Genomic DNA, 16,046 nt, shown 5'->3' on the forward strand with positions numbered 1-16,046 from the left:
CACTTGCAGAAATCATTTGGGTGGGGTTATTTAATTTGTTCAGTTTAATATGCCTCCAACTTGCTGAACTGACAACAGTAATAAAGCAGCAATAAGGCTTTTACATTGTTGATCTACATTTTCACAATGCAAAGATTTTTTTACTTGCAGCTTTTTAACAATCTTTTCTTGATTTAGAAATAATATACAAAGATGTATATTTTTAGCTGATTTCAATTTGTTATACTGTTACAATGTTAATTAAAAACAAAAACTAGACAGTGGAACAAAAACACCCATATAAAATTACAAAGTAAATGCCTGCATGTGTGAATACCTTAAACTATAGGTTGGTGAAATACAATTTTGATGTAGTAGGAGGCCTGTTTCTGTAGTATTAAACTCTGTTGCATCCCTCTGTGAATAACTGCATAAAATCTTTCATACAGCAATAGTAGCAAGCATAGCTGTTGTGGAAGCTGCTTTCCAATTTGAAGGTCTCCAGTTCAAATCCCAGTGTTGCTGTATTATGCTTGAGCAAGGTACTAACAGAAATGTAAAAAAAAAAAAAATTACCCAGCTATATAAATGAGAATTTTAGCGTACACACCGTATATTCTGTCACCTTGGAGAAAGGTATGAAATGATGGGCCTTAACTTTATCACCTTAAGGTTTTATGCAAGTTACATTTTTGTGCATTTGAATGGAAAAAAATTAATGCCTTTATGCAGTGATTGAGTGTTAACAAGATGAAATGATTAAATCTAGATGTGCAACAATCTCTTATGAAATTAATAGCTCTCTTCAAGTGGGGGAGGGGAAGACAAAATTATGCTCTATCCCATCCTTGTTCCGACCTGTATTTGTATTTCGACAGAGGGGAAATAGTATGCGTTGCATGGAAAACAGACCTGATCCTCTTACCATCAGTGGTGGAGCACTGTAAGGCGGAGTCCTTTCATTTACATCATTTACCTAGTGCTTTTTTCCAGAGCAGCTTACAATGTTAATCTACGTACAATTTCTTATCCATTTTTACTGCATGGTAATTTTTTTGTGGAGCAATTTAGGGTAAATACCTTGCTCAAGGGTGAAATTCAAATCTGTGACCTTTGGGTCCAAAAGCAGCAGCCCTTCCAACTGTATTGTTTTCATCGTATGGTATTAATTTAATCTCTAGAGACCTGTCAAAATCCTGATGTTTGCTGATGACACCACTATTACTGGTCTTATCTCCAGTGGTGATGAGTCCATATACAGGGTGAAGTAAGTCAACTATTGCACTGGTGTAATTGACACAAGTGACAAATCAATGTCCAGAAAACAATAGAGATGTTAATAGATTTCAGGAAATAATCTCCATTTAATCAACTTTTTTCCTAAATGATTCTACAGTCCTCACCACTTGAGTCATAAGTTCCTGGACACCATAATCTCACAGGACCTCATATGGAAGTAAAACATCATAGCAGGTACCAAGAAATCTCAACAGAGAATGTTCTTCCTTCAGCAGCTGAAGAAATAAAAGGTACCTCAGGGAGTATTGGTCCAGTTTTACACAGCCATCCATCCCATCAACATCCATATCTGTTTAGTTTGGTACTGTATCACCACAGTCTTAAGTGCAAGTGGAAGTATGTCAATTGATAACTAAAAAGACAGTTGGCTGTAGCCTGCCTAACATTTAGGACCTATACATCTTTAGAGACACCAAGTGAATGGAGAAGATCATAGTGGGCTCCATGCACTCAGCCCACTACATATTTTAAAAGCATCCCTCAGGATGGTACAGTGAGTAGCACTGCTGCCTCACAGCGCCTGGGTGGTGTGAGAGAACATGGGTTAACTATATACAGGTGGTCCTCAACTTATAACGGTTCGACAGAGCGCTTTAACACAGGCATAAGGCAAGAAAACCAAATAAATCAGATGAGAAACAAAGAAGACAGTTGACTAATGACATAATATAGTACTTTATAGAGCTATAAGTATGCTTACTGTCCACGGAGAAAAGGAACAAAAACTCACAATTGAAAGTTGAGGGAGAAAAAAACCTCTGGGGGTCCAAGAGCCAGTGGTTGCCCACCCATCCTGGGCATTCTAGAAAGTAACAATTGTAAGCCAGTGTAACAAGTAATAATGATATTGTTGCTATATGGTATCTTTGATCCCTAGCTCAGCATGGAACGTCTTGTTCGTCATGGCATTAATGATGAAGTCCTTGTGCTGGGTTTGATTTCAGAAGCAATTTGGAACTCCGGTGTGAATATTGCATCACAGGGCAGATGATTTCTACATGCAACACACTTTAGCACTCTGCAGTCCTGTGCTGTCATCCACTTCATGATTGAGCTGTTGTTGCTCCTAAATGTTTACAGTTCACAATAACAGCTAAGGGTTGACTGGGACAGGTGTAGTACCACATTGACAGTCACTGAGCTCTTTAATACAACCCATTTTATTACAAGTGTTTGTTTCAGGAGATTTCATGGTGGTAGCTCCATCTATTGGTAATGAATGTGCCTGGAATTGCCAAAGCCATCAATTAGAAGTGGTACCCCATACATTTGGCTATGTAGTGTGTTCAGTCTGGGATGTGAGTAGATGTGAGACATGGGTGTCTTTATGAGATTTATTTTATTTTTGCCTAACAAGCAATCTGAACATGGCTGAAGAATTGAATGGTGAATGCTTTTCAGAGGGTTGTCAATGTCTTACACTACCTTTAAGTTGACAGACGCTGTAGTACACCATAGGGTGGCATGGTGGCACAATGAGTAGCGCCGCTGTCTCACAGCACCTGGGTGGTGTGTGAGGATGTGGGTTTGATTCTGTGTGCAGTTTGCATGTTGTCTCTGTGGGATTTCTCCCACAATCCAAAGACATGCTATTCAAGTAGAGTGGTGGCTCTAAGTAACCCATAGTGTGTGTCTGACAAAGAGAGTGTTTCACTTATGTATGGATGAGTGACCCAGTGGAAGTAGTGTATCTAGGAGTTTAAGTCACCTTGGTGAATAAGGTGTGAGCTGGTAGCACTACATAATGTTCATTGTAAGTTGCTTTGGAGAAAAGCATCTCCAATGTAAATGAAATGTAAATGAAAGGCCATTATTAATGCTGTAACACTTTAAACGTCAGCATAGCAGACAGTATAATTCATTTGACCCAGAAAACATATCTGCCTTGCAATGCATTATGAATCATTTTCACTTCCTTCCTGTTTCTCTAGGATATAGCTGTTGACACCTAGTACCTGACTGCTGTTTCCTACCAGCAGCCTTCCTTGTGTTGTTTGCAACTGTTAGATTGGTTGGCTGAGATTGGTTAAAAGTGTGAATACTCAACTGTAATGATCAGAAATCTAGTTTCATCAGAAATCTACTTCGTGTAGAAAAGACATGATTGTTTTAAAAGACATTTTTTATTAGGTCTGAAGCCTAATAGGATGATTATAATGGTTCAAATGTGCCCAAATAAATATGTATCATTGCTAAAAACTTAATAAATTTCTTTTTATTCCCACAATAGTCTTTTTTTCTGCAAGAAACAGCTTCTGTCTGTTTTATGTTGTTAATTCACTCAGATGATGTAATTCTGAGCTGTATGTGAATTAATAGTTGAGAAGAAACAGCGGTTCTTGAAGGATAATGTCACAAATGTGACTGTCAGTAGAAACATCAGAATATGCATTACACTTCTGTGCCTTTGATAGCTGTGATTTAACATGTTATATACCATGTGTACAACACCAAATTATCTTACAGACATCTCATTGAATACACAACTCCCCATACTGAAGTCTGATGTTGGTATTTTCAGTCATTATTTTCTTTTTTTATTTTTTTTTTTTTGCATTTTAGCATTATATTTGCTTTGAAGGGTAAATTAAATGATGAAACATATGCTTTAAAATGAAACCTGTGCACTGTGGCACAGGAAGAGAGAGAGAAAGAGAGAGAGAGAGAGAAAGAGAGAGACCAGAAACACAGGAAGAGGTGAACTTTTCATAGAGCACAGCGAAGCCATTTTTTAGAAGAGACCGATCACTATTTCTTCAAATCTTCAGCTGAAACTCCTTCACCAAAACCACCTGTTTTGGTACATGTTCTTTTACTGCACTGAGAAGGCTCACTGATGCTCACCCCAGGCTTAGTGTTTGGTTTCTTTCTGCATCAGTGGGAGACTCCAAGGGATCGTCTATGAGCAAAAACAAATTTCTCTCAAACTGTTGATTTTCACCTCTAAATAACTGAATTTTGTTTACTAGCAATATTTCAGTTCTTTCATCAACCACTAGATTGTTCAGCATGGCTCAGCTGTCATTTTGGGTGAGTGGTACATCTATTTTATTTGAAACCGTAGCACTATAACTCACAAATAGATGGGTTTGTTTTCGGTTTTTCGCTGTTTAAAGTTTTCTTTTTTTGGCACATGGACATACATTTGTAATGCATTTCTGAAGCTTTATACTCTGTCTATAGTGTGTACAGTTCTTATCAAACCAACTGGACTTGTTTCTTCTAACAACTAACATCTTGAGAGCAAAATATGTTCTGAATATAGCAAATCATTTTAGGACAGGCCGCATGCTGTCATTTATGGATTTATTTTTAGCTTCCAGAACAGCTTGAGGCAGAAGGTTACTGGTAACACAGAAGGTAATCAACAAATTGACGAACATAGAAGTTAGTTCAAGCACCTCTCCCTGTTCTAATAAGCTTGAGCGATGTACTTACACTGAGTTTATATGGAACATATACAGTGCTATGAAAAAGTATTTGCCCCCTTCCTGATTTTTTATTTTTTTTGCGTATTTGTCAGTTAAATGATTGAGATCATCAAACAAATTTTAATATTACACAAAGATAACCTGAGTAAGTACAAAATGCAGTTTTTAAATGATGATTTCATTTATTAAGGGAAAAAAGTTGTCCAAACCTACCTGGCCCTATGTGAAAAAGTATTTGCCCCCTAAACCTAATAACTGGTTGTGTCACCCTTGGCGGCAACAACTGCAATCAAGCGTTTGCGATAACTGGCAATGAGTCTTTCACATCGCTGTGGAGGAATTTTGGCCCACTCTTCTTTGCAGAATTGTTTTAATTCAGCCACAGTGGAGGGTTTTTGAGCATGAACGGCCTGTTTAAGGTCATGCCACAGCATCTCAATTGGATTTAAGTCCGGACTTTGACTAGGCCACTCCAAAACCTTAATTTTGTTTTTTTGAGCCATTCAGAGGTGGACTTGCTGGTGTGTTTCGGATCATTGTCCTGCTGCATAACCCAAGTGCGCTTGAGCTTGAGGTCACGAACTGATGGCTGGACATTTTCCTTCAGGATTTTCTGGTAGAGCGCAGAATTCATGGTTCCATCAATTATGGCAATTCATCCAGGTCCTGAAGCTGCAAAGCAGCCCCAGACCATCACACTACCACCACCATGTTTGACTGTTGGTATAATGTTCTTTTTATGAAATGCTGTGTTAGTTTTACGCCAGATGTAACAGGACGCACACCTTCTAAAAAGTTCAACTTTTGTCTCATCAGTCCACAGGGTATTTGCCCAAAAGTCTTGGGGATAATCAAGATGTTTTTTGGCAAATGTGAGACGAGCCTTTGTGTTCTTTTTGGTCAGCAGTGGCTTTCGCCTTGGAACTCTCCCATGGATGCCATTTTTTTGTCTCTTTCTTATTGTTGAATCATGAACACTGACCTTAACTGAGGCAAGTGAGGCCTGCAGTTCTTTAGATGTTGTCCTGGGTTCTTTTATGAGCTCCTGGATGAGTCGTCATTGCGCTCTTGGAGTAATTTTGGTAGGCCGGCCACTCCTGGGAAGGTTCACCACTGTTCCAAGTTTTCTCCATTTGTGGATAATGGCTCTCACCGTGGTTTGCTGGAGTCCCAAAGCCTTATAAATGGCTTTGTAACCCTTTCCAGACTGATACATGTCAATTACTTTGTTTCTCATCTGTTCTTGAATTTCTTTAGATCGCGGCATGATGTGTTGCTTTTTGAGATCTTTTAGCGTGCTTCACTTTGTCAGACAGGTTCTGTTTAAGTGATTTCTTGATTCAACAGGTCTGGCAGTAATCAGGCCTGGGTGTGGCAAGTGAAATTTAACTCAGCTTTCCAAAAAATGTGGTTAATCACAGTTCATTCATGATTTAACAAAGGGGGGGGGCGGGCAATTACTTTTTCACATATGGCCAGGTAGGTTTGTACAGCTTTTTTCCCTTAATAAATGAAACCATCATTTAAAAACTGCATTTTCTATTTACTCGGGTTATCTTTGTGTAATATTAAAATTTGTTTGATGATCTCAGTCATTTAACTGTGACAAACATGCAAAAAAATAAAAAAATCAGGAAGGGGGCAAATGGTTTTTCACAGCACTGTATATGGGGTGGACTAGATAATGGAAACAAAAAAATTAAGAATTTATTAATATTATGGGTCTAATAAGAAGTTGGGCCATCCGTTGCCTTTGCAACAGCTTCAGTCCTTCTTGGAATGCTGTCATACTACTCTTACGCTGTGTAGTGGTATATAGCACCATTCTCCAATAAGAAAAGTCTGCAGTTCTTTATGAAACAAAGAACATAGATGTCTACTTTGAACTGCCTGCTCTAGAACTTCCTATAAAAGTTTAAGAATGTTTAGATCTGGTGATTCGGAAGGCCATTGGAGGTTTTGAATTTGTTTAGCAGTGTGTATGGGGGCACTATCATCCTGGAAATTAGGAAAATCAGAAGGAAACAGTGCACAAAATGGTACACCTGGTCCTGGAAAATGCCCTCCTGTTTCAGCCACTATAAGAGCTTACAGAGCAATCATCATATCTCATGTCTCCTTTGAGATGGCTGCCCATACTGTTACGGATCTTCCACCATGTTTAACAGCTGGCAACAGAAATAGTGACTGGAAGGCATCATCTCAGAATCAGAATCAGAATCGGAACAAGCTTTATTGCCAAGTATGTTCACACATACAAGGAATTTGTCTTGGTGACAGAAACTTCCACAGCACAGACAGAATGACAGTGACAAGACGCAGATGAGAAGACAGAATATGTGAATAAAGAATAAAAATATAAAGTACACAATATACAAAAAAATAGTCACTAGACATTATATGTATGTACAGGTATGTTCTATACAAATGCAAGGGAATGTGAGTAAGAGATATGATGTGATAAAAAGATATAATTATAAATATAAATAGCGTTGTGTATTCCGCTAGTTTACTCTCTAGGGGGGATTTAGCTGTTCATGAGGTAGATGGCCTGAGGAAAGAAACTTTTCTTGTGCCTGGCTGTCCTGGTGCTCAGTGCTCTATAGCGCCAGCCAGATGGCAAAGGTTCAAAGAGGAAGTGGCCTGGATGCGAGGGGTCTAGAATGATTTTGCTAGCCCTTTTACTGACTCTGGACGAGTGCAGTTCTTGGAGAGCTGGGGGGGTTGTGCCGATGATTCTTCCAGCAGTCCGAACTATCCACTGTAATCTTCTGATGTCTGATTTCGTAGCTGAGCCGAACCAGACAGTTATAGGAGTGCAGAGGATGCAACCTCTGCTGGGCCTTCTTTACAATGGAGTCTATATGGAACTCCCACTTCAGGTCCTGTGAGATGGTGGTGCCCAGGAACCTGAATGACTCCACTGTTGCCACAGTGCTGTTCATGATGGTGAGTGGGAATAATGCTGGGGTGTTTCTTCTAAAGTTGCCCCAGGTGGAGGAATTCAAGTATCTTGGGGTCTTGTTCACGAGTGAGGGGAGAAGGGAGCGTGAGATCGGCCGCAGACTGGGAGCAGCGGCAGCAGTAATGCAGTCGCTGTACTGGACTGTAGTGGTGAAAGGGGAGCTGAACCATAAGGCGAAGCTCTCCATTTACCGGTTGATCTATGTCCCTACCCTCACCTATGGTCATGAACTTTGGGTAATGACCAAAAGAATAAGATCGCGGATACAGGCGGCTGAAATGAGTTTTCTCCTCAGGGTGTTGGGACTCACTCTCCGTGACAGGGTGAGGAGTTCGGACATCCGGGAGGAACTCAGAGTAGAGCCGCTACTCCTTCACATTGAGTTGAGCCAGTTGAGGTGGTTCGGGCATCTGATAAGGATGCCCCCTGGGCGCCTCCCTTTGGAGGTATACCGGGCACGGCCAACTGGGACGAGGCCCTGAGGTTGGCCCAGGACCCGCTGGAGGGACTATATCTCACAGTTGGCCTGGGAACGGCTGGGGATCCCCCAGGCTGAGCTGGAAGAAGTTGCAGGGGACAGGGGCGGGGCCTCTCTGCTCTCCCTGCTGCCACCGCGACCCTACTAGGACAAGCGGGATGGAAGATGAATGGATGGATGTTTCTTCTAAAGTCCACAATCATCTCCACCGTTTTGAGTGTGTTCAGCTCCAGGTTGTTGTGACTGCACCAGACAGTCAGCTCTTTAACCTCCTGTCTGTAAGCAGACTCGTCGCCATCCTGGATGAGGCCGATGAGTGTGGTGTCGTCTGCGAACTTGAGGAGCTTGACAGAGGGGTCTTTTGCGGTGCAGTCGTTGGTGTACAGGGAGAAGAGTAGTGGGGAGAGCACACATTCCTGGGGGCTCAAGTACTGATCGTGCGAGTATTGGATGAAAATTTTCCCAGCCTAACTAGCTGCTGCCTGTCTGTCAGGAAGTTGGTGATCCACCGACAGATGGAGGTGGACACAGAGAGTTGGGTTAATTTGGACAGGAGGAGGTGTGGAATGAAGGTGTTGAAGGCCGAACTGAAGTCCACGAACAGGATCCTCACATGAGTCCCTGGTTTGTCTAGATGTTGCAGGATGTAGTGCAGTCCCATGTTGACTGCATCATCCACAGACCTGTTTGCACGATAAGCAAACTGCAGGGGGTCCAGCAAGGGTCCAGTGATGTCCTTCAGATAGGCCAACACCAGTCTTTCAAAACATCTCAAAACATAAATCCATCCAGATGTACAAAATGGTGTGAATGATGACTCATCAGACCATTTTACCTTTTCCTTTGCTCAGGGGTCCTGATTTTGTTCTCCTTATACCAGATATGTTGGCCTTGCATACAAGAAGTTTTAGAATGGCAGCCCTGCCATAAATGCCACCTTTGTGAATCTCATGAAATATCATGATTTTTTGCTGAAACTGCATGGGTCACAGAGGTGCTGTTTCAATTCTTTAGTAAGTCTGAGGCTGTACTTTTGTGACATTTAGCAATCATCTTGTGAAGTCTTTGTCTATCCCTATCAGTGAGCTTCAACTTCCAGCCACTGTTCCAATGCAGTTTTGTGCACTTTTTCTTGTGGTGTTGCTGTTATTTTGTGTGCTTGCTTTATATTTACTTCAGTTCAGTTTCTTTTTCTATAGTACTCTTCCCAGCGAAGTGCCTTAAAGGGCACACCAAAGCATGAAAAAAAAGCACAAAAGTAAAAAGAAATGAAATGCAACAATTATCATGAATGATAACAATGAAAGTTATGACAAATGTACATTTACATTGATTCATATAGCAGATGCTTTTCTCTGAAGGGACATACATCTCATAGAAAATACAATGTGTTCGTTACATTAGCACAAAGAGAGACTTAGATGCAGATGAGTGATACTTAAGTAGTTTCTTACTTTCCAACATATGAACCAATGTTCATCACACGAGTAGCTGCATGAAGGTTTATCCAAATAATCAACAATTCCTAATCAAATTTCTAATATTTTTTAAGCATTTACATAATTATGATCTCAGAGTTATAGAGCATAAACATTTACACACACACACACACACACACACACACACACACACACACACACACACACATTTTCAGAACCGCTTGTCCCTCACGGGGTCACGGGAAACCGGAGCCTACCCGGCAACACAGGGCGTAAGGCTGGAGGGGGAAGGGGACACACCCAGGACGGGACGCCAGTCCGTCACAAGGCACCCCAAGCGGGACTCGAACCCCAGACCCACTGGACAGCAGGACTGCGGTCCAACCCACTGCGCCACCGCATCCCCTGCTAAACATTTACACATTACATGATTTTAAGAGATTGTACAATAACGAAATCGCCTAATGACGCATTTCTCAGAACATAACCCTGTCGTTAAGTGAGGCATGTCTGTATTGATGATTCCATTTATGTTACATTACAGGAGCAGTTGCGTAAAGGTTTATCCATTGTTTAACAGGCATGATGTCAAAGTTATAGTGCATGAACATTTATACATTACATGAATGTAAGAGATCATGGGAGAAGTGAGTCTGGAAGAGGTGAGTTTTAAGACCCTTTTTAAATGTAGACAGAGATTCAGCAGTTCTGAGTGTGAGGGGGAGGTCGTTCCACTACGTCGGAGCCAGAACCAACAACCTTTTTGCGTTTGTTTTGGGACCTTTTGTGCATGGGACCATGAAGAGGGGGAGAAGTGGAGGAGCATAGCAGTCTGGTTGGGGTATAGACGATGATGAGGTCTTGTAGATATCTGGAAGCAGTTACATTTATGGTTTTGTAAGTCATAACCAGAGTCTTGAATTTGATCTGAGCAGCTATAGGAAGCCAATGTAGAGAGATGAAGAGGGGAGATACGTGGTAATGCTTCGACAAGTCAAACACAATTCTTACAGAAGTGTTCTCTATCAGCTGTAGAGGTTTAATGACAGTAGCTGAAAGGACAGACAGGAGAGAGTTGCAGTAGTCTAGACGGGATGTCACCGTGGCCTGGACAAGTAGTTGCACAGAGTCTGTTGTCAGATAGGAGCACATCCTGTGGATGTTATAGACAATCTATCTGCAGGTCTGGGTTATGGCTTCGCTTGCTGAGAGAAAGACAGATTTGAGTCAATCATCACTCCTAGACTTTTAGCCAAGGAGGCAGGCAAAAAGAGTGAGTTGTCCAGTTTGACACGAGAGTTCACAACAGGAAGACAGGCCAGCTGGGAGGTGAAGGATCTCTGTTTTGGAGAGGCTGAGTGGTAAGTGTTGATCACACATCCATGCAGAGATGTCTGACAGGCAGGCAGTAATGTGTGCAGAAATGTCTATTGCTTCAGGTGGAAATGAGAGGAAAAACTGACAAAGAGGGGAGAGTAGATTTCGGTGGCTTATACTGTTGAATGCTGTAGACAAGTTGAAGAGGATGAGGGAAATTGTTTTTAAGTGAAAACATAATACAAATACATAAAAATATATAAAACTATGACCACTGATATAAAGTATATACATAACTCAATTTTGAAAAGTATTCTATATATGTAAAGTACATACAAAACTCATATGATGTTTATAGAGGACTACAATATCCAACAACACAACACAACACACAAAGGAGTCATGTTAAATAGCAACAATAAAACAATTCTGCAGCACAATTTCAGAAAAAAGTACTTACACTTATCAGACATTATGAATACCAAGTGCTGGGAAGGGACAATAAATGTGACCAATTCTGTATCACTGTACAGAATTAATCTATCAAATAGTATGCATATCATATGTAACATGTTATTATACAGAAAAATTTATTTCTGAGGACAAAATCTAATGAATGCAATAAAAACTTACAATATTCTTTTTGTGAAAATTTCGCAGAACTCTGTCGACATCTATGGCACAAAAAACAATAAGGCTCATTAGCATATAAAAGAAACAGGTGTTGTACTTTTGCTGAGATGTACGTCGCTTTGAACAAAAGCATCTGCTAAATGAATAAATGTATATGTAAATGTAAATGTTTCTACCTATGCTGCAGAATATCACTTATTTGATGTCCATTTTTGGGGTATTTATTTCTTCTACTAAGCATTCACTATAACATATATTCTTTTTTTCTTGCATTTCTGGGTTGCAAAACATAACATTGCACATTTTTTAACACATTACTGTGTAAAAAAACATACTGGTGTATGGATGAGTGACCCATTGTAAGTGGTGTATCTAGCAGTGTAAGTCACCTTGGTGAATAATATGTGGGGGCTGATAACACTACATACAGTTCATTGGAAGTCACTTTGGATAAAAGCATCTGCTAAAAATTTAAATGTAAATGTAAACATCTCAGACTATCTAACTTATAAAATCATAAATGTCTTGTTATAAAATAAACTCTTCTCTCTTGTTATAAAAATCACACATTTTTAACACTAAATGAAACATTCTCTTTGTCAGGACATTAAATATGAGATAATTTGCAAATCTGGCCTTGAAGAACATGATGTGTTATAGTTTTCAAGCCACAAGAAAACTATGACGTTATGGGGTCAAAATGTAAGGATATTACAATGTTACTGTATGTTCTTTCATGATTTGTCTTTGATAATTAACTATAGCTCAAAGGAATACTTCATTTTTGCATTCCAATTTTTACGTGAGAGTGTACATTGCCAGAACATTTTTTCGAAGCAAGATACTCCGCCTAGTGTAAGTGTAAGAGCTTGGCTGAACCAGAAATATTCCATGAGTAGTTTGTAACCATGATATTTTGAGGGACTGATGGGTTGAAGTTCGAGGAAGAACTGAATTTAAAAACTAGACCTGTGGTAATAACATAGACGTTTTTCCATGTTTCACAAAATATTCCCTATTACTTCAAAACAGGACATTTATATATAGTCTTCCACTATAGCCTTCTTAGCCTGTCAGTAACTCTCTGAGGAGGTCCTTTGAGCTTATAATACCCAGTAGACCTTTGTGATAGACCAGGTTCTTTGGAGAGGGGAGTCACTTAGTCTTTGGAAGAACAAAATCTATTTAATTTGGCAGTTGGGGCACAGATTCTAGAAAAGGGTGAGAAAAGATATTTCCTCCAAAGCCCCTGTCTGATATGTATTCATCTGCAGCACAAAAAGATGAAGAAGTGTGTGAGTGACAGAGAGAGAGTGTTTCACTGATGTATGGATGAGTGATCCATTGTAAGTAGTGTATCTATCAGTGTAAATCAGCTTGGTCAATAAGGTGTGTGGGCTGATAACATTACATAGAGTTCATTGGAAGTCATTTCGGAGAAAAGCGTCTACTAAATAAATAAATGTAAATGTAAATGTAAAAACTTTGGGACAGGTTAAGATACACCACCAGAATTTCTTAAACAGACAGGTAGGCAGCTTGGGACTGCTCCATCCTGTTGATAGAATCTAGAACCCATTTCTGGTGAGGTGAGAAAGAGGCTGTTTAATCTGTGGAGAAATGAAAAAACTGGTAAAATCAGATCGGTTAAAACAATTCTCATTTCACCTCACCTATTTTTTTTTTCTGTTTGGCACAGTTAAATTCAAGATTATTCCAGCTTCATCTCTTTGTGGACAGACTTGCCCCCATCCAAGTGGATATTTACTGGATTCAGTTTTTAGCATTTATTTTTGAAGATATTTTAATGAATTACCTGATCATCTATTTTATGTTCCTCTTAAGCTGAAGAATGATATTAACTAAATTATATCCTGAAAAGTTTGTTCAGTAAGTTTTAAATACTTCAATAAGTATTAAACACTTCCAGTGTGGTTTCAGAGAACTAGTTTTTGTTAGAAATTTATTTTTCTATAGTTTTGTACGACTCCAGGGCTGTTTGGGTACAGATTCGAATCTTACTCATTCTGTGTGGAGTTTGCATATTCTCCCTGTGTCTGCGTGGGTTTTTTCTTGGTGCTCTGGTTTTCTCCCACATTCCAAATATGTGCAGTTCAGCTGAACTGGCCAGGCTAAGTTGCTCGTAGTGTGTGTGTGTGTGCGTGTGCGTGTGCGTGTGCGTGTGCGTGTGCATGTGCGTGTGTGTGTGTGTGTGTGTGTGTGTGTGTGTGTGGATGTCTACTCTGCTCTTACCTATCCCCTCTGCCTTGGACCCTGTTATTCAAGGATAGGCTCCAGAACCCCACAACCCAGAACAGGACAAATGGTTACTGAAAATGGGTGGATGGATATTTTTGTCTGCATGCCTTTCATTTTACTATAAATCTCTGAGAAGCTGGTTTTAAAAATACAGGTAAAGTTTATATAAAATAAAGTTTATAATTATTATAATCGTAACTAAAGAAAGCAGAGTACACTGGGTCCTTCACTTATGTACACTGGGTCTGAATACTCATGTCAATCTGTTTAATATTGCGAAGACCTTGCTTAATTAATAAATCTGCAAGGTCTCTAAAATCTTGTTTTCACTTTGTCATTAAGAATTGCATGTAAACTGATAAGCCAAATTAATTTAAATAATTTTAGCATAAAGCTACAACAAAAAAAATGGGAAAAAAACTGAAGGGGTCTGAATACTTTCTGCACTGTACATGGTAATCTCTTCACAGGTTAAACACAAGTCATGCAGCAGGATTTTGTATTAGTTGGATGGAGTCCAGACAGCAGAGAGTTGCAGTAGTCTATGCAGGATATCACCATGGTCTGGACCAGGAGTTGTGCAGAGTTTGTGAAATAGAGGTGGATCTTGCAACCGTTATGCAGGATATATTTGTAGGATCACGTTGTGGCTTTGTTGAGAGAAAGACAGACTCCAGTCAATGCAGGAAAATGGACCAGCTGGGAGGTGAGGAGTCTCTGTTTTGTTTCATTTTAGGTGGTGATTAGACATCCTTGCAGAGATATCTGAGAGGAAAGTGGTGATGTGTAATGTCTGTAGCCCTGGGAGGAAAAGAGAGGGAGAGCTGAGTATCTTTGGCGTAGCAGTAGTAGGATAATCTGTGGGAGAAAATGACAGGGCTAAGAATAGAGGTGTAGACTGAGAAGACTAGAGGCCTAGTACTGAGCCCTCTGGGACACCAGTTGAAAGTGACTAAGGAGATGACCAGGAGCCCCGCATCACTGAATGGTAGGATGTACTTGATAAGTAGGAATCAATCCATTTACAAATTTCATTTTGACTCGATTTGTTTGTAAGTTCAAAAAAAAAGAAAAACCAATTGGGCTATAATTTATTCTATATCCATCAAGTATTATCAGTTGTAATTTATCTTAAAAGCCTTTTTTAATCTAGAATGCCCAGGAGGGGTGGGCAGCCACTGGCACTTTTTCTCCCTTGCTTTTCAGTTGGGAGTTTTTTGTTCCTTTCCTTTGTGGCCAGCAGGCATACTTATAATTTTAAGAACTGCATGAATACTGTTGTAATTTAACATATAACCAACTGTATCTATATCTACTATATCTATCTATATCTATTTGTTTTCCTCATGCTTTTGTTCAACGCTCTGTGTCACTGTGTGAGAAGAGCGCTCTATAAAAAAAAATTGATTTGAATTGAATTGAATAAATTGCTCACCCAGTGCAGGGTGATTGGAAATACAGAGCATGAGACAGAGTACACTGTGGATTCAATGCAAGTCTGTTGCAGGAATTTTATTTTACTATCTTTTATGAACTTGAAGCATCAATAAAAATTAAATCTACTTTAAAATTGCTGCAAATAAAAAAGAGTAATTTGAGTTATAATGAACAATTTCAATGTCCCTTGATATATGTATATACTGAGAGACCACATCCTGTATATATCTTCACCTCTTTTATGACTCGTCAAGGTTGATAGCCTGTACCTATTTAAATATGCAAGTATGGCTTGCAGCTGGTGGGTTTTGAGGTATGACAGCTGGAGGTATCTCTTGCATGCAAAGAAACTCTGCTGCACAGAAAAGTTCAGGGCACCACGTCTCACACTCCCACGCAAAGCCCTGTTGTCATAACAATGTAGTTGCTTACTGACAATCATGTCTCAGAAAGGGGATTAATTTAAAAACCCAAGTATGAAATTAAATTTGTAAAATAATTATATTGGTGGAAATAATAAGCACAACCTTTATACTATAACGTACAATAATCTCATTTAAGTACTAATTTTTTCATGTGATTAGCCTTTCATAATGTTGGTTGCAAGTACATGTTACAATTACACTGTTTATAGATTGTTTTTTAATGCTATTTACAGATTTTTTTTTATATGCACTTCAATTTCATGTTCATGAAATCATCCTAGGACTGCACAGTATTTAGTTAATTAGTTATTTGTGCCTTTACTTGATGCTTTTATCCAAAACAACTTACAATGGTTTACTCTTTATACAGTTGAAAAATTTCTA

General features: G+C 39.5%; 1 protein-coding gene across 1 annotated transcript in view; it reads left to right on the plus strand.

Moving 5' to 3' along the window:
• Positions 1–3,981: 3,981 nt before the first annotated feature.
• Positions 3,982–16,046, plus strand: part of nlrc3 (NLR family, CARD domain containing 3) — a 28,744-nt gene continuing 16,679 nt past the window's right edge. Inside the window, exons 1-2 of the mRNA XM_018749757.2 lie at positions 3,982–4,078; positions 4,259–4,308. The gene's annotated coding sequence lies outside the window, so the exon portion shown is untranslated. The remainder of the gene's footprint in view (positions 4,079–4,258; positions 4,309–16,046) is intronic.

This window comes from Scleropages formosus, chromosome 5, assembly GCF_900964775.1.
Source record: "Scleropages formosus chromosome 5, fSclFor1.1, whole genome shotgun sequence".
In the NCBI taxonomy this organism is placed as follows: Eukaryota; Metazoa; Chordata; class Actinopteri; order Osteoglossiformes; family Osteoglossidae; genus Scleropages; species Scleropages formosus.